The sequence below is a fragment of the Panthera uncia genome, chromosome B4 (assembly GCF_023721935.1).
Source record: "Panthera uncia isolate 11264 chromosome B4, Puncia_PCG_1.0, whole genome shotgun sequence".
NCBI classification, from domain to species: domain Eukaryota; kingdom Metazoa; phylum Chordata; class Mammalia; order Carnivora; family Felidae; genus Panthera; species Panthera uncia.
Window position 1 is genome coordinate 115,679,561 of NC_064809.1, and position 24,201 is coordinate 115,703,761.

The 24,201-nt window shown below is 38.2% G+C and overlaps 1 long non-coding RNA gene across 1 annotated transcript in view; it reads left to right on the top strand.

The window, feature by feature from the left end:
- The first annotated feature begins 5,220 nt into the window (after window positions 1-5,220).
- Window positions 5,221-24,201, top strand: part of LOC125919445 (uncharacterized) — a 54,236-nt gene continuing 35,255 nt past the window's right edge. Inside the window, exon 1 of the long non-coding RNA XR_007456782.1 lies at window positions 5,221-5,330. This is a non-coding gene — a long non-coding RNA (uncharacterized LOC125919445). The remainder of the gene's footprint in view (window positions 5,331-24,201) is intronic.

The window sequence follows — 24,201 nt, forward strand, 5'->3', positions numbered from 1 at the left end:
ACTTGCCTTATAGGGTAGTCATGGGGATTCAACGAGATCATGTATATAAGGCATGTAGAACGGTGCCCAGCATATACTAAGTACCAGAAGGATGTTTGCTTTATATGTCCTTATGAGGTACTCAGTGTGCGACCAAGATACAGACAGTGGTTTTATATTTAGACATTCTTAGGGCTTTCATATAGGAAAAGGACACAGTAGATTTGATTCATCTTAGATGCACTTTGCTAAATAAAGTAATTTTTAGATCACCTAGATTTATTTTAGTTTTAGAATTTGAGTGTTAATTTGTAAGGTCAATCAACTAACCTGTTGCCATGACTCAGTCCGAAGGTGGAATTTTGCTCCCAGCAAAAGGGGATTTAGCATATAAATTGAACGATTATCAAACTGAGACAGACTGGCCATTATCTTGAAAATGGGAGTGGCAAAAATGGGTGATAATGCTGCCTGCAAAATCCAAGGGATTAGGGAAACCAACCAGGGTTTAGAGTTTGACGTAGCAAATGTATTTTGAGGTGATATTGATAGAAATAAAGTGTAGCTCATAGATTATAGTCTGGATAGACTTCCGCACATTTAAATCTTCCCTCCTGCTTTCTTCAAAGAGTTGGAATGGATGGTCCGTGACAAAGCCTTCCATGGAGGTAAGAGAGGCTTTATTCCTTCAAGGCAATTTGGTCCAACTCTGCTAGTTCATCCATGGGGGAAGCCTGGCAAAATTCCAAAGGTGATTAATGTTGCATCTATTATTTCACAGGGTGGAGTGTGTTTGGGTAGATGGAGGGGGAAACCTATAATTTCATAGCTGCTGGTTGAACATTTCTGCTAAACTTCTTTTTATTTTAAAAATTGGTGAAAAGATCTCAACATTCAAGATGATACGAGGGCATTGAACTATCCCCAGAATAGAACGTACCCACAGTGGTTGCTAAATCTTGGTGTGGTGCAGGTTGGAAGTCTCTAAAATATTTCCTGCAAAATATGAGTTACTGTTTTGGCCCATTTTTCTGGGAGATCTAAATCAAGTTTTTAATTACTTGAAGTCTGAAGGTTTTTCCCCATAAATAGAAAATCAGAAGTGAAAGCTTAACCTAGACCTTTTAGGAAAAAAGGTTACATTTTAAAATCATGCCACCACTGTCTTGTTTGGGAAGAGTTCAAGTTGGGTCCAATCAAATGTTGAGTCATCAACTATTTCAATGCCCATATTCATCATGCCTAAGAAATATAAGCATTCTTATTTTTTTAATAGGCTCCTTGAATCATATTCTAAATGAGTACCATGTAAATAAATTAGCACAACAATCACGCCATGCTTTTTTGTCATCATGGGTCATTTTCATCGGATGCTTAGTGATTTCACTGCACTTGTGTAATCAGGTGAAGAAGCTCCACCGGAGCATCCATGGGTCAGCTATGTAGACTCTAGCTGCCAAAGGCGCTTCTCCTTCTGAACAGAGCGCTTTGCTCAGCCAGTGTAGACATGGCCTGATAAACAATGGAACTTCTCCCTTGAGCTGGAGTTTGGATTGATCTAATTCTTTAACTCAAACATGTGCACAGGTTTGATGAGTGTTTAAATGCCTGCATTTTAGTAAAACAGGAACTTAAATTGACAGTAATGTGAGGAATCGCATAATTTATAATGAACTTGAAAGGCAGGAGCACTCACTGTTGCTCAAGCTAATCAAGGGACTATCAAATCAAGGGTTTAACATGAGCTTAAATATATGTGGCAGGAGGGTTGTTCTTGCAGGCTTATATCTGTCAGATCTTAACACTAAACCTGTCAGGGTGCAACATGGCCATGTCACTTTTAACCAAGATGTCACATATATTGTGAGAAACAACCTGCTTTGTGTTTTCTTCTCTGGGATTTTACTGGGAAAAGCAAATGTAAAAGGGATTTTTTTTTAACACTGCATTTTTATTTTGCAGATTCTCAGGCTGATGGAGAGAGTGACGAGTGGGTTGCCAGCTATAGTCAGCGTGCACAATGGCTGCGGGGAATATATTCAGACATGCCCAAGGAGGTCTGCCCAGGGGGAAACACATACCTTTGAGGTTTAAATCAGGTGTGTGAAGAATGCTAGAACCGTGACTTCTCCGATTTTGTTTTGTTTTGGTTTGGTTTTTGCATTTATGTTTTTCAAGGAAAACAGGATGGATGGTGGCTCTTGGCTGTTCCCCAGACCCTTTTAATGCCACGAAATACACCCCAAGTTTAACCTACTCTCTCTCCTAGGATGTGATATACTCTACTTGCTGCTCAAAAGGGTTGTCCTCTATTTTATCAAAACTTTAGATTTTAAAGAGGTGGTTTTTCATCTTCAAAAAGGGTTTTGATTTTGGAGATATTTTAAAACTGAGAACTGAAGTTTTTCAGTTTGTTTTTTACCACTTGTCTATTTGCTGGGAAAAATAAATGCTATTTGTAATATAGGAGTTAGCCACAAGAGACCTAAGAAAAATTATGTTCACATTATCTTTAGAAATACGTGTTCTCATTATCTTTAAAAAGTTGTTAAATGTCTCAGAAATGTCAAGAAGATGTAACATTGTTTAGAAAATATAAACCACATTTCCTTGCAGGATGAAGTTGTGCTTAATAGCTCTGTTTAATTCATTCAGAGACTACACGATTTTTGTTGCTATATTTTGTTAGAAAGGAAGGAGAGGCTGTTTCTACAGGTGTCATAGAAAAATCAATATTGAGCCACGGATTATTGGATCCCATAGAACCATGGAGACTTGGCAGTGAAATTCTTCCAAAGGTGAGTAGGGGCATTGATTTTCCTTCTCATGCCTGAAGAAATATGACACAGGAACGGAGGCTAAATTTAGACTGGAAACAAGTCTGATTTGAAACTATGTGCCTTTAAAAAACTTTGTGACAGTTCTTTTTTAATTAAATGAGGAAATTGAATGTGAGCATATAAAATTTTTCTCGTATATTTTTCTTAGATTTACTTTTTTCTTTATTCCTTTGCGTGCTTTTGAAAAAAAAAAAAAAAAACGACTATTTGACCAACATTTTGTCTATAATTAAGATCCAGTGATTTCCTGTACAACATAAAACAGTCTCGCTCTTAAACCTATAACCAAGACTGCAATAGTCCTTCACCTTCTAAGAAAAAGCATATTATTTATACAATCACACTTAAAAATATGTGCCATGATTTTTAGACACGTACTTGCTTACTCGTTTATTTGTTTTACAGTTTCTCCTAGATTTTGAAAAGTTGAAAAGCTCAACATAACGCATTGGTTGTTTTCCTGCATTGCTTAGCATTCCATCCTTGCAGGCAGACGGTGTTCCTAGGTTTGGAAGGATAAATCCCAGGGGAAGTGAGCTGAAGAACATTTCATGCATCACTCATCCTATTATGAGCCCTGTGCTGTTCCATCTCTCTACAAGGTAAGAGATTTATTGTGAGTTGGCTTCTGCCAGTGGAAAATGACATATGCTAATGGCTCGTGCTTCCCAGTGTGTGTTTGTGGAACTCATAATTGAGAGTATAGCAATTGTTTTATACGCTGAAGAATAATTGGAAAATTTAAGTTACTCATACACGCTCTATCATGCACATCTGTCCCCAGGTAGCATGTGGTTGCCCTATCCTGGGACCCACATTCTGTAGTATTGTCTTCCACATGTGAAGTGGGGTGGCAAATTGGTCATTTTTATAATGAATTTGAGCAGAGTAGATGATCAAGAAAGATAATTCATGTCCTAAAGTAAAAAATGGCCAAATTACCACTTTGCTGTGTCTGGGCATAGATACAATTTAAGTTTTAATACTTTGTGGGATCAAGAACTGATCATAAGAAAGTTAAAATATAAAATGCTGGTGAGTTCATAGTAATGCATAGAGTTATATTAATATTAAGCTTTTCTTTCTGCTGTCCAGTGGAAAATTCTTAATTCTTTATCCTTTTCCTGAACTTGCAGGCTGGCTGAAACAACAACAAAAATTGGTGTGTAATTCGTATTCTAACTTTGGATCACCTGGTTAATACTCTGACTCTGACTACCCAGAAAGACAATGTTCTATAAGAAGAACTATCTGTTAAAAGGCCTGCTGCTGCATTATTAATAAAATAACAGGGAAAATGCGATAATCTGGATGTCCCATCTGATGAGGTAAGGTTTTATCATGTCCCATAAAATGAGATTACATTTGATTTTATTTATCATTATCCCAGCCCCAAGAAAGTTTGCATTTGTCAATTTGACACAGAAATCTGTAATATAAAGCTTAATATACACTATCTAAACTGCGACCAATTTCAGGCATTAAAAGCCAGGCTATTTAATGTATTTTATTTATGTGTAAATTACATTATCGTTACTGTTTTTCTATCCTTTTCAGCTTGGAAAATTGTAACTCAGTATATCACACAACATACTTCAATAAAAATAAATTGTGTATATTATAGTTCTGATGGGGGGCAAAGGCATACTATTTTACTGACCTTTGGTGAGGTTTCACTTTTGATGTGTGAATTTTTAAATGTGAACAAACCAAAAACAGTGGCATACTTGGAAGTAATCTAAAGCTAAAATGGGAAATGAAGATTTTGTGGTAAGTGCCAGCCTCCTGTTTGCTATTGCCATACTTCAGCATCCGCCTGAGAAGAAAAAAAAGTACAAAAGACAATGGAGAGATGATGGAGGAGCTGGGCATATGGAAAGTTCCAGGTGCCTGTGGATACAATATGAGGATACTCAAATATCTAGTCCTCTTTTTTTGATACCTATCCTGTAATCCATCAGAGTGGCCAGGTGCTCTCTTTGTAGTTCAAAAATATTAGTGTTTTCAACATCAGTACCCATTATGGCTATACCAAAATCCCCTTCTATGTGTAAAATATATCTTACCCATATCTGAGCAACATGATTGTAGCCCTTCTCTCTTTAGGTTAAGCACATTGTATGACTTCTCTTAAAATGTTGCAACGATGAATTTCCACTAGATAATTTGTAGTTGGTAAAATATCATGAATTTTTCAGGGGAAAAGTGGCAATTAATGGAAACATAATTATCTTCAATGTGAAAATAGTCTGGGATGCTAACTTTGGCGAGCACAATGTCTCTAACTCATTATCATTTTCTTTGCTTATTTTGTTGTCATTCTTCGGGTTCTTTCTGGATCCATCTCTCTTTTGTTTCCCTTCGACTCTTCTATTGTATTCCAGTTGGCAGTTAAAGAACCGAAACAGCAATAAGACTGCGCAGCCACATTTTCCCAGTGCCACCAACTGGGCGTTAAGCTGACTAACGTTTTGAAAGCCCAGCCCATTTCGTTCACAGCAGGCAAGGCAGGTAAAAGCATTTCTGTATTAAAGTACACACTTTGTTTCTGTGGGTTCTTCTGATCTAAATTGTCTTGTTTGCCAGTTGGGGGAGAGAGACGAAAAGAAGGTTGGGGACCAAGTGTCTGGAGTATTTGATCAAATGCCCAGCAACTCCTGATTATAGGAGGCAGAAATTTCACTTTCCAGGATAACTGTGGTGGATTTTGTCAACCCAAATGGGTGTCCACCTTCACCCAGCATGTTATTGGGCTGCTCCCTACCACTGTCTAAATACAAAGCAATGGAAGAATTCCAAATAGTTTTAATAGTAACTCCTGGGTTAGAGGAAGCTACATATGCAGGGTGAAAATTCCCATAAAACATAGGTATACGGGAAGTTCCTCAAACAGTACATTTTACATGTTGTTGTTTTCTTCTATTAGAAGAAGAACGTGAGCATTTATTTCACTATGTTTTGTTAATTTGATTACTGTTTCGTAAGTGGTAAGTATACACCTCCTTAAATGTTTTATGAAGCTCACTTAATCAAGCAAATATGCTAAAGCACATCACTGTATTGATCCTTGACCTTTTGACCCGTCTCTCTGCCATGCGGGGTGCCTTTTTCTCAAGTTCTCCCAAATGAGAGCTTAGGGAGCCGACAGAGTGAGGAGAGGCGTCAGCCTTCTGTCTGAGCAGCAGCAGACTGTAGAGTTGTGTCACTGGAGGGGATTTCCTTGCGAGTGACAAAATTGGGATGAATAATATCAGTTTGCATTTTAAGGAAGCTTATGAGCACTATACTGAATTGTCTAGGAGGGATGAACGTAACATACAGTTAAGGCGGGAAGACTAAAGTTCTGAGATGTGTTAGATTACTGCAATAATGCTATGGCTCATTTTATGAATGAATCAACATATTCCCCACCTGGTGCCCACATGCCATATATTGAAATAAATTTAACAGAGCCTCTTTCACTGGAGTCAGAGCCTTTACACACACCATCTTACCACGGAGTAGATCCCTAGTTTGTTTTATGTTCTATGACCATCGTATGGCCATTTCTCACCAAACGGGATCAAAAGTTAATAGAAGGTGCAGTGGAAAAATGCAATAACTTTGTCTTTGAACTTTTGGTGAAAGAAAGAAAGAAAGAAAGAAAGAAAGAAAGAAAGAAAGGAAGAAAGATAGATGACAGGCCATGGATGCCCATACCATGACTATCCGTGGAATCTTTTCAAGAATGTGAAGTCCCTTCTACTTGAGCAGTTAGACAAATTCTTCAGCCAATTTGACTTCAACTTGGCAAAGATTTTCTATTTATAAATGTCCCTTGGGGGTCCATGAGGAATTTCAGATACCCACTTACTTTCTAAAAGAGAGTTCAGGATCAATAAGTTCAAAATATTTCAAAGTTACCATGTACTTTGCTTGACTGAAGCGGTAATGCCGTGGATATGGTCATATCCTTTCAGGTGCTTGACCCGGCTAAACTCCACTGCACTATATGGCCTTCTGGAGGCCCAACATCATGACGTCTCACATTGTTCACTTAGTGCTTTCTGGTTTCACGACTCTTTCCCAGGATGGTCATGGTTGGGGGCAAGGGGCACAAGGGTAGGGGATAATTTTTGTGTGTATATTTCTTTTCCAATTTGTTAAGTGAAAAATGCTGGAGAATAAAATGTCCTCCTTTTGTTTATCGTTCAAATAATTGCATGAAATGTGAATCAAAGCATAATGGTCATGGTGAGTGAGGGGAGGAGGCAGTTACCCTTCAGCTACTATGGTTCTCAGGGGCCCACTATACTATCTTAATAAGCTGAAAGGAATGATGTACCATTTCTCTCTAACATGACATAAAGTTCCTTTAAATGGAACAGTTCCTTTAAATGGATTCATTTTTAAATCTGAAAGGCAATGGCCGTGATCCAGGTTGAATACGTGCACACACGTAGTCACATGCATGTACTTCTTGTACACGTTTTTTAGCCAAGTAATAAAACTGGTGGAAAGGTGACCACAAGGACTCCTCTAAGGGTCTGGGGGATGGGTGTTACCCTAAACAGGTACAAAGGCAGGTCTGTTTTTTAATTTGAAGCTTTGGGCTTTAGCTTAGAAATTCACTGACATTTTACATTCTGTTTCATTATATGTCATGATTGTTTTACTTAAAAGAAAGTTTTAATTTGCTTACTGTTGAGTGAATCTGATATTTTAGATGAGTGTGCTGTGTTTTCCCTTTCATGAGTCACTCGAAGAACATTTATTGAGCTTCTGCTATATGCCAGGTACTATTTTACCCCCCCTTCTCCAACACCGTCACATATCCCAGACACTCCTATTTGAGGCTGAAAAGCACAGAATAGAGACACACAGAGATGTGAAATAGGTGGACTGGTAACAGATCTGTGAATTGTAAATTACTGTAACTCCTTGATACTGGGCACATTTTTCTACCCAGGGATCTTAGACGATCATTGTCAGAATTTCGCAGAAAGCCCCATCAAATCTGTACATTTTTGTTGAAGTTAAAGCAATTCCTTCAAGCTCTAGAAGGTTCCCTTCTTACTTTCGGTTTTTCGGGGACACAGAAAGGTCTTCATTTCCCATTTCTACTTTGACACATGCTCCACACCTAAAGACTGACACCCTTCCATTTTCCCTCTTTCCCTCTTTGTTTCCCATCTTTTCTGAAGATAAACTCCTGCTTTTTTTTTTTTACTTCTTTGTCTAATTTTTGTCTACTTGACATGTGTAAAGTGAAGAGATTAAAAAAAATCAGTGGATGGGGGAGGTCTGACCTCTCTGCTGCAGGGTCTAGAATGATTGGTGTGTGTGTGTGTGTGCACGTGTCTGTGTCATATCATGAAAATATTGCAGCTTACGTGTAGTGCATAAATGTAATGGTTACACAGGAACTGGATTGACTGATTTGAATTCCTGCTGTACTGCTTAGTAGCTGTATAAGCGGTTTCTAACCCTGCTTTTCAGCTATAAAATGAGGAAAGTAATCGTACTCACCTCCATTGGGTTGCTGTAAAGATTACAGGGAATAATGAGCGTAAAGCACGGTGCTTGGCATATGGTAGGAGGTCAATAAACGTTAGTAATGATCTTTAGTGTTGCCATTACTTATTTCATGTCTATGCAGACACACACATACCCCCAAATACACAACTTTCCTATATGCTGCATTCGTCAAAGAATGATGGTCTTAGCCAGCATTGTGAAAAGGCCTTCAGAACTGTCAGCTTTTTGTTGTGAAGGTGCATTCTGTCTTTACCCCCTTTGAAGGCCCAGTACTCTGCCTCTCTTCTTGCCATTACTGGTAAAACCTCCTTCCAAGCAAGGACCTGAGATTTATCCACACAAAGGTCTAGATGACGGAGAACATTTGAGGTGTTGCCCTTGTAAAGGTCACGGACCTCTTATCAAAGATCAAATACTAAGCTGATGAGATCGCAGTCATCCAGCAGCAGCTGGAGAAATGTATTCGCCAGTGTGATTTCTCCTGGTCCTTCTGGAGATCTCCCCAGAGTAGGAATGGTTAACTAGGCCAAGAGGTGAGGTTAGTTCTGCTGTGGAAGGTGCCTGCGGGGGCTCTCCTGGGGGTTGTCTGACATCCTCAAAGGCTGCCTCTCCAAGCCTGGGGCCATTTAGGAATATCTGTCAGCTTTTCCATTTTTTTTTTTTTTTTTTTTGTCACAATTGTGACTCTGGGTTTTGAATCTAGTTATGCTTTAGACCACAAGCTATAGCCCTTTGAACATTTTTTTTCCTAATACTCTCCTTTATTTTTGGATATGTACATTTTTTTTCTGTACACACCCCATCCATATATTTATTCTTGGTTGCCCATTGTATTTCTCTCACAAAGGCCCGTGTTCGTGATCTAAAGTTGTTTGCATGTCAAACTATTATGCTGAGATGTTCTCCTAAAATATTCTCTCTCTATATATAACAGTACTTCACCGGTATTTTTCATGCCTATATTTGAGAGTTTGAAGGGCTGGGTTCAAGTTAAGGTGTGCCTTCACCCCCAAAATATGCTTGGAAAACCATTTAATTCTCAGCCTCAGCTTGTCAGTGAAGTGGTAATAAAAGGATTTGCCATTGGGTTGTAAGAATCAAATCAAAGTGTTCACTAAACTCAAAAGTAGCGTAGAACTTTTTGGGTCTTCCCTTTATCCATCAGAACTACCTCCTCAAGCAATTTTTTTTAATAGAGGACATGAAGAAACACATTATGTTTAGTAATTTTTTTTTTTTATCACTGAATCAGGATGGTCCAGGGGAGAACGTTCTCAGTGAAAATCTTAGAAGAGACATGTCCACTGGTAAAGAAGGGCCCACACGGATGGGCTAGGTCCACAAACAGCTTCTCAAAGGATCCAGATCGTTCTATAGAATATGTGGCATGGTCAAGCTATGATGCCCCACGTCACTCAGAAGTTTGAACTAAAGCCACGAAGCTTAACATTTTCAGGATCCTCTACACAAGTGAGAAAATAATAAATAAAAGCTAATATTTATTGAGTAGCTACTATGTGCAAATACGTTCGATAATAACAATTAACTCTGGATTTTTGTAGATACCAAATAGGCACCGAGGTACAAATCTTACCCAATTATCTAATCCTTACAACAATTTAGGGACATTGCTATTAGGTCCATTTTACAGTTGAGGAGACTGAAATCTCTCTGACACCAAACCATTGTTTTCTGGATTTTCCCAAGGATCCTGAGATAGAGGCAGGATTAGGTGCATTTTGTACATGAGGCAGTTGGGTCACATAGGGGTTCAGTAACGTCCCCACCACTGTAGGTGGAATCCCATCCAGGTCAGCCTCACCTTGCACACTATGCCACACTGCCATTCTGAGTGCTTTAATTTTCAAAAAGGACCCCCTTTTTTTTTTACCCCCCCTCTTAATTTGTAATCTGTTGTGGATTGATACTTTTGTAAAATATAATAAAAATGCACTACTGGAAAAATAAAATTAAAAAAGACGTACAAAACACAAACTCAATTATTTATTATTAGATTCAACAAACATGAAATTACCCAGGTTGAAAATAAAATTAAAAGCCATTTTAATTTTTTTTTGGCCCCTATTTTTTGTGTTTTTTATCTCATCAAAGTTCAAAAGCATGTCTTAACAATAGACCTTCACAAACTAAATTAATTTTGTATGAGATATGTCTATTGTTGGAAGGCCTATCATCTCAGAACCTACAGAACCAAGAAAACATAGAGCACTGTAAATTAGCTTACTTGATATAATGGAGATACCACTGTGTCACTGGTATATCATTCTCTCTCCAGAGGGCGGGCTCATGGTGGTGTTGATTAATAATATTCTCTCACGCTGCATCCAAGTAGGTTAAAGAAATTAAAAGGAACATGATAACACAAAGCAGCAAAGCAAACTGGTTAGCCCCCACGGTGACTAGTGCTGTGCTGGGCAGAGCAAGTTAGCTTAGTGGATTCCACTTTTCAGCATTCCTGAAAGCAGATTTTCAAATAGAATGGCCATGAAAAATAGCAAATGCATATTTCCCAAGGGAGAACAGGATCCGTAGCAGGTGCCTATCTCCATATCCATCTGTAGAAGTGTCTGCCGTAAAGATGAGAGAAAAAAGGCTTAATAAACAGAAAATGTCAGAGTCTCTATTTTTGATTTTTATTTAGCAACATCATATCTCAGATTTCAAGACAAAACTGTTTCGCCTGATTCCTGGCCCAGCCCTCCAGGCGAATCCCTGCTGTTAGGAATGCAGCATCTACAGGCAGAAGTGTTGGTATGGTTAATCTTAATTGGGTTTTAACTTCAAGGAAGAGACGCTAGGTTAGAGGATCTGTTTGCAGCAATCACTGTGTCACCAGTGTTATGTTAATGTAGAACTTTCTCTGCATTCCATGGAGGTAAAAACGGTGACAGAATACAGGGATTCTTGTTTGCACTTATAGTGGGCCCTTTGCTGACCATTACATTGGCGACCTTAGTCCCCTGAAATTCAGATGGAGCTCCATTCTTGTTCTTAAGCAATGCCCTGCTTTGGTATCTAATCCATTATTGAAATATAATATAATCATTTATATACTAATCATTCATTTATGGACTACCCACTAAGTGCCAGGTCTTGTGAGAGATAGCTAGATGGTGAAGAAACAATTGTGGCAACTTGGTTCCACCTTCAAACAGTTTCCAGCCTGGTGGGGAGGCACAGGATACAGAGGTAGATTTAGGACATTGCAGCACTGGCCATAATGAATGAAGGGACTGATTGGCCTGTGAATGTAGAAGTGACAAACTCAGGCAGTGGAATCAGAAAATGCTCCACAGAATAGGTGACATACAGCCTAGAGCCGGAAAAGTAAATAAGAGTTTAAAAGTTAGTAATGGTGGGGTGCCTGACGGCTCACTTGGTGGAGCACGTGACTCTTGATCTCAGGGTCATGAGTTCAAGCCCCACTTTGGGCATGGAGCCTACTTTAAAAAGTTTAGTAATGGTAAATACTTACAACAGTATTTTTATACAATGTGATTTCTTTGAACTCTTTTCATTGATTGGGACTCGTATTTGGTCTCCCAGTGGAATTAGTGTCTTAATGGATTATTTCATATTGTTTCTCTGCTTCTCCACATCACATTTCTTGTGTGTGGACCGTAGCTAAAAGTCAGAGTGGTTAAAAGCAAAATTTTATTTATGCTTTCCAACATCTCCCTACTGTCTTTGCCATACTGACTGTCAGGAGTTTCCTTCTAGTTTCAAAAACTCAGCATCTGTGATGATTTTTATTTCCTTCTTCCCCCATGATAAAATTCATCAGTAGTTAATGGGCTCCTAAATATAAAATAGGACTTCAGCCTTGCCTCAAGGATCTAGGAGACAAGGCATACCTAAGATAGCTTTTGATTAAGAAAAAGAAAAAGTAAGCTTATGCTTACTCAATATTAGCTATGGGAGCCTTGACAAAATAAGGGCTTTTGTTTTAGAAAATGAAAGTAAGTAAGCAATCTGTAAGGAGATTAGAAAATGTTTTAAGGGGCGCCTGGGTGGCTCGGTCGGTTAAGCGTCCGACTTCGGCTCAGGTCATGATCTCACGGTCCGTGAGTTCGAGCCCCACGTCGGGCTCTGTGCTGACCGCTCAGAGCCCGGAGCCTATTTCAGATTCTGTGTCTCCCTCTCTCTCTGCCCCTCCCCTGTTCATGCTCTGTCTCTCTCTGTCTCAAAAATAAATAAACGTTAAAAAAAAAAAAAAAAGAAAATGTTTTAAAATACTTAAAAAAAAATAATTCCAGAGAAAAAGAATGGTACAATAAATAAACACTTTTTTAAAAATGTCTATTTATTTTGAGAGAGAGCAAGCATGAGCTGAGGAGGGGCAGAGAGAGAGAGAGAAAGAGAGAGAGAGAACCCCAAACAAGCTCCATGCTCAGTGCAGAGCCCAATGTGGGCCTTGATCTCACAAGATCATGACCAGAGCTGAAATTAAGAATTAGACACTCAACTGGCTGAGCCACCCAGGTGCCCCAATAAATAAACACTTTAAAGAATAAAAACTATAACCATGCACTGCTAATTGGCAAACTAGACATGGCCAACAAATAAAAAAGATAATGTTGAAGAGCAGGAAAAATTGCCCAAGTGAGTTACATTGGCTGCCTGACAAAGCTTGGCTATGAACTAGACATTGGATGGGGCCACATAGAATTTAAGGGTCATTGGCAAAGAGTGCCACGACTATGGTCAATGTCAGCTAAAGGATGAAGGTAGCATATCCCCGTGTACAACAAGAAAGTGGCAAGAATAAATCCCAGTATCTTATTTGTGAACAAACATACACTGTGTCCCCATCCTGAATCCTACAACTCTGATATGAATTAAGACATCTGAACATCCGAAAAAGTTGATAGTAAGTACTCAATAAATGTCAGTCGCTATTCATTTAAGGTAGACTGACACAATTAAAACACTGTTTTTAAAACCAAAACCAAAACCTTGACATCATCCCTTCACATGCCAGTACTGTTATTCTATGGATGGAGACACTGCAGTAAATGAGAAACACTTATTCCCCATTCTGTAGCACTTATGGCTCAGACAGGGAAACCGATATTCATGTGGTGTTAAGCATGTGACAACAGGGTAAGTAGAGGCACAATGGGCATAACTAACAAGGAGAGATATAGCCAAGTGAGGTTTCAGTTGGGAACTGCAGGATCTATTGAAGCTAGCCAGGAGTAAATAGAGGCTAATATTGGGCAGAGTTTGGAGTCCAGGAATAAGATAGAGTGGGGGAAAATGTTGGGCAGATGTGAGTGATAGGCCTGGATGTCATAATATGGTAGACCTGTTGGCTAAAGCCCAGGATATAAGAATTTGGGGTCTAGCACTGGGAGCTCACAGGAGTGGGAAGACCAATTACCAGGGGACGAAAGCCCTGAGAACTGGTGCCAAGTCAGACACTTACCAGGGGTCAGCTTAGATGTCTCTCTTGATCTGTTACAGTTTCCTTTCTTTCATCTGTAAAATGGTGGAAATATATACCTTGCCTAGTTCTTGGGTGACTGTGTGGATTGTATTATGAAAGGTCTTGTAAGTGATAGTCTGTATATGAAGATAGGTTTTCTTTATTAGTAATTTACATGGCTGGGGAAACCATTTGGGAAAATTCTCTCAAAATATAAATCCATTTGGAAGATCTAGATCCAAGATTGTGAACTCAAATGAGCCAGGCAGGTCACATTAATATTGAAGGGGGCTCAAGCAGAGTAATGATACAGAATAGTGGGGACAGTGGCAAAGTGGAGAAGGCATGCCCTGTCCGAAAATCAGAGTAATGTGTTGTTATCTAAGAATATAGATCTAGCGATGCCACATCTTCTAATTTTAACCTCTAAATTTTTAAAGACCTTCTAATTTTAAACCTAGAAATTCAAATGTTTATGTGAACCTAGTTGGTGACTAGTTCAAGTATTCAACGCTGATACCTTGGGTCAATGTGAAACGATGTCCCTCTCCGCACACACCCCAAAGAGCTGTGAATTCTGACCTGTGGACTGTGATGTCAGGTTCAGATGAATAATGGAGAGTAAATATATCCCTAATCATTTGAAATTAATATCAATGTCATATAAGTGAGCCACATTCTTTGGTGCATAAAGACAGTTATACGAGGGTAGACTATTTCAGGAGGTGCATGATGGTCTTTGTGTTTCTTGTCACTGGGCTGCTAAGACACTTTGCTTACTCCTTCACCTTCTTTCCCTTCTATAAAAGTCATTGCAGTCCTCGGAGCCCTACTTGCTGACTTCTGTATTAAATATGTCACTCCCTTGCTCTTCAAGTGGTACCTCCCATCACACACACAGATTTGATCTCAGCCTACTTTCTCTTGCTTTGTTTTCTTCACTCATCCCACCTAATCTCTTCTTTCTGTTCTATTCTCTCTTGTCTACAGCTTACTGAAAGCCAGCTACGTGCCTTTTTCCATGCAAATTGAGCCTTCTGAACCCATTTTATTGGCTGTCCACTCTCAGAGTTCTTTAAAACCACAAATAGACAATTGCAGAGCTTATAGTTGTTTTTCAAGGGCTTACAGGAATTTTCTTAAGCTGAGCAAGAAATGTGGATCTTGTTAATCGTTTATTATTATGGCTCTGTCTTATTAAACTTTATTAAATCTCAAGCCAACTGAAAGAAGATGTAAACACCTGATTAAGAATGCAAAGACACACACACTTTAATGGCTAGGTTTAATCCAAACTTTAATGAGTACGTTTCCTAAAATACACTTCCTATTTTATCTTAGCATTTTCATCATAATATTAAAATATCAGCCTAAAAGTATTATTAGCCCAATAGCCTACATGTGTAATGGGTGTGATATCATAAAACCTCAGCTTTTGTCTTTGGCTTTTGCGTTGCCAATAAAGGAGGACTCTGAGTATTGTATGCCTTTTTTAGAAACATGAAGAAAAATGTTCTTAGAAAAAAATTACATGTGCTAAAATGGGTCACTTATATTTATTTTTCTATTTATTTTCATCCTAATACGTATGGTTTCAGACTTCAATTTGTTTTATATCCAGGATATGAGAATGAGGAAAATGAGTGATTTCCTTTCACTTATTGCTGTACTGAGTTCTACCCTTTGGAAACATGGAAAATGACTCTTAGACTTGTTCTCTATGATTGGAGAAGGAAGTGGTAAAGGAAATAATAGAAGAAGGATTACCTTCCTGGAAACCTTGTCACCCCTGTTTGAGAGCCTCTCATTTTTATTTTCATGGTGTGTTCACTATTATTTCACTTTGCTGTTGATGGCCTATGAAAGATTTTACTTAGAAAATGCGAGGTTCTCATTTCTTTCTAGGATCTATACTTGAAATGGGTGAAATTTGGTTGTCATGTATGTGCAAATTATTCAGAGGTGTCAGAGGCAAAATCAACGTGATGGTTTCCCTTCAGGTAGTCAATTAGAAAAATAGTAATACTTAACTCCTATTATTATGCTCTGGGATCACAAGTGAGCATAGAAACAGTTTGGAGTTAAGAATACCTAGGTAATCGGCGAGGAACACAAATCTCAAATGAACGACCGCTTGCAAAGAACTTGGGTTTTGACAAAAATTTACACAGAACTTGACAGCTGCATAGGACTGTGTTCAGATTTCTTCTACTGTGGTGCAGCAGATGCTTGGATATGACAACAAAGACTGAAAAGGTTTACAGTGAAAACTAACTGAGAGCAACACTTGTCTTTGGCAGTAATAAATACATCAGGCTTTTTACTGTGAATTGCAAATGGTCTCTTTCATGAAAACCATAAATACATGTGGTGCCAACACCATGCATTACTAACTCTCTCATTCTTTTCCATTAACCGACAAGGCGTATGTAGTTGTGGTTGCACGTTCACAAGGGAGTGGATAATTCACAGGTGGCTTCTGTTTTACTAAAATCACTTTTATTTTTATTCTTCTAGAGCTCTCAATATAATCCAAAGAGAAATTTCAGAGGTGGATGTAAGTTTTAAAACCACTGCCACGACGGAGTGTTTAAAACAACTTTAGGAAAACTTCTACTTAAATAATTCTTATTGCAAAAAAAAAAAAAAAAAAAAAATCAAAGTTTGATAACTGTCCAATAGGATGGAAAGAAAATATGGTCAGATCTAAGTATCTGAAAAGTAGTTTATTTTCTGATACATCGCCAAGAGGATAAATACACAATACATTTAAAATAGGAAGCTATGGATCATGTAAAATATTTAGTGACTTCTATATGTATGAAGTCATTTTCTTATTGAAAACCATTTATCTTAATAAAAGTAGCCATTAAGCTATTGTAAGTTCATGTAATGGTACATTATATTCTCTTTTTATGTATTTATTTTGAGAGAGAGAGAAAGTGCACACAAGCTAGGGAGGGGCAGAGAGAGAGGGAGAGAGAGGATCCCAAGCAGGCTTTGCGCTGTCAGCACAGAGCCTGGTGCTGGGCTTAAACTCATGAACCGTGAGACCATGACCCGAGCCGAAATCAAAAGTCGGATGCTTAACCAACTGAGCTACCCAGGCGCCCCTATGATACATTATATTCTTAATATATGTCAGATAGATAGACTGAAAAATATAAACATGCACGACCACCCAAGATTTTATATAATAGACAAGAATGTGTTAGTTATCAAGCTCTCTTGTCAACTGTCCAAATTTATCTCATTAATATAGCTTTATAAAATGACTTAAAAATCTACTTCCTTTATGACCTCTTTACCTAATTTGTGAAAGTAGCCTATGTATTTAACACAATAGACATATTGAAATGAAAACAGTAGTGAGTTACTTTCCCTGATTTCAATTTTATAGGTACTCACTGCTTCCTATATCCCAGGCACTGTGCTATGTTCTGGAGATACAGAGAGGAGTGAAATAAATTCTCTGTCCTAAAAGACTTCACTGTCAAGTCAGAGTGACAGGAAAATGGATAAATTGCCACACAAAAAATTAGTGAAGATTTAGTTTCAGTTACCCACTGGGGTAACTGGGACAGGTTTTACCTAAAAGGATGACATTGAAGCTGATTATTAAAGGATGCAGAATGAAGACATGGGGGAAATCATTCTAGGCAGAGAAAATAATACCCACAAAGTTTCCCCACAATTACAGTGAGAAAATCAATACGGTGAGGCTTTGGGTATACGAACCTATGAAGGAAGAGAGGTAAACAGTGACTTAGAAAAATGTGATGAGGCCAGATGGTGATGAGCTTTGAATGCAAAGGAAAGGAATCTGAATTTTTAATCTTGCAGAAAATGGCCAACCAAGCTACATGATTGCATTTTTGTTTTCCAAATGGGCTAATGATTTGAAATACCCTGTTTTTATTACTGTTTTTTTTTTTTGAGATAGCTAAATATGCCAATCATGGAAAAAATATACATATTGCCTGTAAGGAGAAACAAGAAGGGAAAGATAAGAAAGATGTTATAATTTTCTATCCCTCCAAATAATAAGGAGCTGATTTTATGCATGGTGATGAGAATGAAGAAAAGAAGCTAGATTCAATAAACATTTCTGAGTTTGATAAATGTTAGTGACCAAGAAATGTGATGGAACAGAGAGAGGGAAGAGTTAGGGACGGTACCAAATGTTCTGGTTCAGATGACTGAAATGGATGATAATGCCATTATGATTAGTATTAAAAGGGGGGTAATTTGCCAGAGACAGGGAGAGAGAGAAATATTAAGCTTGAAATACTTAAAAGAAATGCTAGTAGCGATCTCCAGAGGTCATGGAACTCAAAAAGAATTGTGATTATTTCATTATTATTTATACCTTTTGAGGCAGGTGAATGTTGGTTGAACAGAGGAGGTAGAATTTATGTAACAGTAGAACACCTTTCTCTTCCACCTCTAATCTGGGAGAATGAGTTTAAAGCATTGAAGAGTGCCCCCATGGAAACTTGGCAAACTACTGCACATTTAAAGGATGAATAGGATGACAGAGTCTACCAAAGGAGACAGAAAGAAGCAAGGGAACTTTAGGGAAGAGTGATGCCGTGGGAACCAAGGCATAAAAGAAAAACATGGATTTTGAACAGAAGGGAGTCTTACTGGTGCCAAATTTCACTAAGCTACCGAGCAGTATAAAGATGAAGCATCCAACCTTTGGTTGGAAATAAGAAAGTTTATGGTCATCTCAGAAAGATTGAATTAGTGGGAATGTAAGCCATATTATACTAGATGGAAAAATAAATGTGACTGAGGAAGTTAAGAGTAATAGTAGGCAGTCTACATTTTCTACACATTTGGTGTTGAAAGAAAAGAGGGGAATAGAATGCTACCGACAAGGAGTGGTAGGCTCAAAGGAGGTTTCTGAAAAAGCAAGAGAATTGAGCACACTTGAAGGGAAAGATACCGATAATTAAAGAGAGAAACAGAAGCCAAGCAGATTACCTAATGGAACACCTCCTGGGGGAAGTGGAAGAAGTTAATCCACCTGGAGGAGAGACCTTGGAAAGAAAAAGGCATACCTGGGCGCCTGGGTGGCTCAGGTCATGATCTCGCGGTCCGTGAGTTCGAGCCCCGCATCGGGCTCTGTGCTGACAGCTCAGAGCCTGGAGCCTGTTTCGGATTCTGTGTCTCCCTCTCTCTGACCGTCCCCCGTTCATGCTCTGTCTCTCTCTGTCTCAAAAATAAATAAATGTTAAAAAAAATTTAAAGAAAAAGGTATACCTTTCTCCTCCAAGAGGGGATGAAAGAAGCTAAGGATGCTTGTCAGCTGGTACAATGAAGATCTTGCCACCTCACGGGCTCTTTTATCCTTTAGGATGTAGGAAGCAAGGTAGTCAACTGAAGGTGGACAAGAGAAGAGTAGTAAAGGTTTTTAACATCTCTCTTGAGAACTAGGGCAGGGAGACGTGTTGGTGTAAGCGTAGGAGTTTCCGAAGGCATCCCTTTGTAATGGCATCAATCTGCCCGTTAGTGTAAGCTTTTACAGCACCAGCGAATAGCTTTGGAGCAGGAATAGAGAACATCTATTAATTAAACTACCCAGAGTTAGAAATCAATCCAGGGATATGACAGAAGGACAGCGGGGCAAAATATAAAAGTCTGAAATTGATGGTGCAGGGATGTAGGCTGGCAGAGACTAAATAATCAAGACTTACAACATTGCTTTTATTTTTTACTGCTATCTTGGAGGTTTAGGTGGAAAGACTTAATGTATTCTAAGTCAGCTTTAAAAGAAGACACATATTTAGACAGGAATCAGCTTGTCTTCTTCACTAGATTTATCATTGTGGAAGATGGCTTTAGTGGAGGACACCTCGACTCATTGGCTTAATTTTTTTTTAAGTTTTTGTAGAAAAATGAGTTCTTAGAAAGTTCATCGTTTGAATAGGATCTTATCCAGGAGACCATTATTACTTTGTCTCAAAGCTTTCTTTGTAATTGCTTGAATTCTCACTCACATTCTAGTTAGTAGGAGAGAATAAAGATAGACCTTTGAGAAGGCGTAATTATAAATTTATTTGTAAAGACTGTTGCAGGTATACAACCAATACTAGACCTACTCTATTCTGTTGGTGTCTTAAAGTCAAATCTTTAATTCACTGTCACAAAAATTTGTTGAAGTCGGCCTTCAAGTATAAAAAGCTTTTTCATTAATATGTTCTCTGGGATGTGACATAGTGAACTATATGCTGAACTTGCTGGCCCCGTTCTGCTCTCAACCACTTAAATCCAAATACATCACTTTGTAACTTAGGGCTTCGGTGTAATCAGTATGAAAATGACTGTGCTTTCCTGCAAGGTTCAGGTTGAGAGCCTGCCATTCAGGAGAAATCATCTTATAATAAAATTGTCTTCGATCGACAGTTAAGATGGCTCTATCTTCTCTGGCTCCCTTTCCCTTTCTCCTTCCTGCCCCCATAGTGAATGGGGTCAGAATATCCTGGAAACGAATACAAGTAAAGTCAAACATCTCCTTATCTGTCACTCTAGTCTGCAGCACAAGTGTCCTAGCTTGATGTAGGTGCCTCCCGTGTTTGTTTCTAGTGCAATCGGGATTCATTCAATTGTTCATCTAGTCAACAAATATCTGTTGAGTGCCTGCTGTGTGATAGTCACATTTCTGGGTGACATCTGTGAACTTAATTCTCTGTGATGCTATTTTTATCCCACTGTGTTGAAATTTTATGCTCATATTTATGTCTTATCCACTAGACTGTACCTACCTGAAGAAAAGGATTGTGCCTTAATTCTTCAATTTCCCATGATGTAGCATAGTGTTTGACACATAGAGGGTCAAAGATTTGTTGAGGAAGTTACTTAGCGTAGTTAGATCAGTTAACCTGAGCACATTTGTACTCTGAGACTTACAATTGAGGAAACATATTTAGTTTATACTAAAGAAGACTTAGTATAACTATCTCTCAAGATGTCAAGATCTTCCACGTTAAATACAAAAAAATAATAATTTTAATCAACTTGCTTTGTTTGGTGACCTCAGAAATAAAGCAACTTTGTTATTTTGGTGAAAGTTACAGTTAAACTTCTATGAGGAACATTTACTGAAAGTACCAACAATAGTTGGCAGTGAAAAATCCTATTCATGAAAACCAGAGAGGGGCAGTTTAAGCCCATAAAGAAAATAAGATCTTTGGTTTTCATTGTTGTCATCTAATAAGTAATTTCTGCGAGTCGCTTATTTACTTTGTAATTGAGCAAGTCATGAAATGAATTGAGCATCCACAGATTTGTTGCAAATAAAGATGAAGCATCCTGTGCTTTTATTTAATAAGAAATTGAATTTTCAAGATAGTTAAAAAGGTTGGTACATTGTATGGTCATAATGCCATTATTCAAACAAGTGATTATCCAGTTTGCCTCAGTAGAATGTTAGTTAGCCTGTTTGAGGGGAATATTTCTGTAAAATTGGCAGTTGCTTGAATTCCTTGGTCAAAATTGCCTTGATCTTTTATCACATAGGGAGTTACTCCTGAAAAACTGGTGATACAAACATTTGTCATGCATGTTTACTCTATGTGACACCCACCAAATGGCCAACATTTTTTTTAAAAAAAATTCAGTTTACCACTAGTCTCCTTTGGCTTATTTTCATCAAAGAAGGAGAAGCGCTGAATTTTTTTTCATGCACAATTTTTTGAAATTGCATTTAGTAGTTCACTTGCCATTGTGGAAACATAGTTTCTTCACACGAGTCCGTGACTGGGATCTTGTTTCTCCTCTCCTGAAGTGTTTTACTGTTTTCTACCTCTACCAGTTTTTTCAGTAATAGGAGTGAAAATTCAAACTTTGATGTAAATTTCAAAGTTAAAAATTTCTTTTAGTATTTTAATCTCTAATCTTACAGACTGTAGAGCAAAGAAGGGAAATATCTTAAGGAAAAATGATTTTCTACTAGAAATTTGTAATAAACTCTTTGGAAAAGTGATACTTCTCTTGATCAGGAAGATAAAGTGTCTCTCTTTAGAAATTCCTTACCATTATTTTCCCTTTCACGTCATCTTTCAATTTTATAAAACGGGGAGCATGGAATGGTGAAGAACACATAGGACTTGGTTTTGAGATACCTGAATTTGAATCTTGATCCTGGAATTTACTTATGGTATGAGCCAAGGTGTCTCAGGTAGGAAATGATAACTATCATTTGAAGAGTAATGAAGTAACTGTTTACAACAGGAATAAAATGAAGTTAGTTAACATATAGAGAGGTGTTTACTTCGCACTTGAAAACTATAGGGTATGATAATGACTAAGCTCATAGGCTATAATAAAGCCCATTGTTTACAGTAACATTTTGTTCATGCATATGCATTTGGATATAGTTTTAGCTCTTGCAAAGGCTTGATCTAATCCAAGACAATATTTAGCAGATACAAAACCCTATGTTTGGATTTTTAAAATCAGTTCCATGAGTATAGAATAGAAGTGACGTGGCTTGCTAACAGTGCAGAGAAGCAACGATCTAGCCGCTTTAAATGACCGTTTTAGCCCTACATTTATTCACCAAGTATTTATTGAGTGCATAGGTGTGCTCAGTGCTGAAGATGGAGCAGTGAACAAGAGAGTCAAGAATTCCTGCCTCCATGGTGCTTCTGCTCTGATCAATCATAAACTCAACCAAAAACAAATCCAGTGAAGGTACTTGAGAAAGAAAGGAGGAATCCGCTTTTATGTTGTAGTTTCCAACTACGGTAAATCAGGTCTCTGATGGATTTAATGCTTCTTGAACATACTTGTTTTCTTATGTTTATTTTTGGTGGTACACATTAAAAGGCATATTGAGAAATTGGACTACCTTGGGAAGAATTTTCTGCATTCACTGTGAATTTTCTGAAACCATGTGCACAGCGAATAGCGTAGTAGGAGAAATGGGTGAAGGAACTAGAAAAGAAAAGGGCCAGAGGAAATGATAGTTGACCTCAAGCATCTAAAAGGCTGATGCAGGGGCACCTGGGTGGCGCAGTCGGTTAAGCGTCCGACTTCAGCCAGGTCACGATCTCGCGGTCCGTGAGTTCGAGCCCCGCGTCGGGCTCTGGGCTGATGGCTCGGAGCCTGGAGCCTGTTTCCGATTCTGTGTCTCCCTCTCTCTCTGCCCCTCCCCTGTTCATGCTCTGTCTCTCTCTGTCCCAAAAACAAATAAAAAACGTTGAAAAAAAAATTAAAAAAAAAAAACATAAAATAAAAGGCTGATGCAAAGGAAGGGCGACAGACTGACTTTATGTTGTTCCAAATATAGGACTAGAACCAAAGAGTAGCAGTTTTTTCAAAAGTAGATTTCAGCTCAAGACAGAGAACTCTCTATTTAGAAGAGAGTTATTCTACAGACAGGACGTTGTCAAGGGGCAAGCTTCCTTTCTGCTGAAGGTAACAGGAAGCTGGAAGAACAGGATGAGAGGTCCTCTCTGAGAGGGAGACTGGCAAGATGTGCTTTGGAGTCTCCAACTCTACAACACCATTGTGCCCTGTAGTTAACCACGGCAACAGATTACAGCCCCGAAAAGCTCGGAGCCAAAATATTTCCAGTGGCGATATCCTTAGAGGTTTCTGACCTTGAAGGTTTTTTACATTCATGCAACTCTAAAAGCATTCCTCTATCTGGCACATTTTATAAGGAAATGAGAATGAACTTATCAGCCACATTCAAGAAATGTTTTCTTGGTATATGGATTTCACTTTTGTTTTTTAAAATGGTGTCCCCTTGGAGATTTCCCATCTAAATCCATTTTCTTATCAGGATTGGAGATGACAGGTTATTCTACTGCCCAAATATTAATTTCTATGGCCTATGTATATATTTCATTGGCCAACTTTCTGTGAATTTTCTGGATTTCTATTATCTCGTCCTAAACTCCTGGCAAGCCAAATTTCTCTAATAGTCTTCAATTCATTGCATTAAATGCCTGTTCAGCCTTGGAAGATATATTGATTTTTTTTTTTTTCTCAGCAAAGTGACAAATACCATTTTCATGACCATAATAGAGATTGATTACATTTTATAGAACGCAGAGAGAGAGCTGATCTTAGTGAGACAACCTTGGAGCTTACAAAAATAAAAAAAATCATTTGAATTAATAATGTTCATAAATTCATCTGTTGCTGATGAAGTAGAAGTATTTTGAGAAAAAGCCAAAAGTTCTTTAGCTGCACAATCACTGTGAAGAATTAAGATAATTTCAGTACTTTGGAGGTACTGGTTTTGTGAAACCTTTAGAAAAGTTCATAGTAATTATTTTCCAGTTTAAAGCTATGACATTAACCCCAGGCACACATGGATATGTTGTGGGATAGTATTCATATCGAAGACCATTTTCAATTAAATCAGGACAAAAGTAAATCTCGATCAATGTCGGCTAA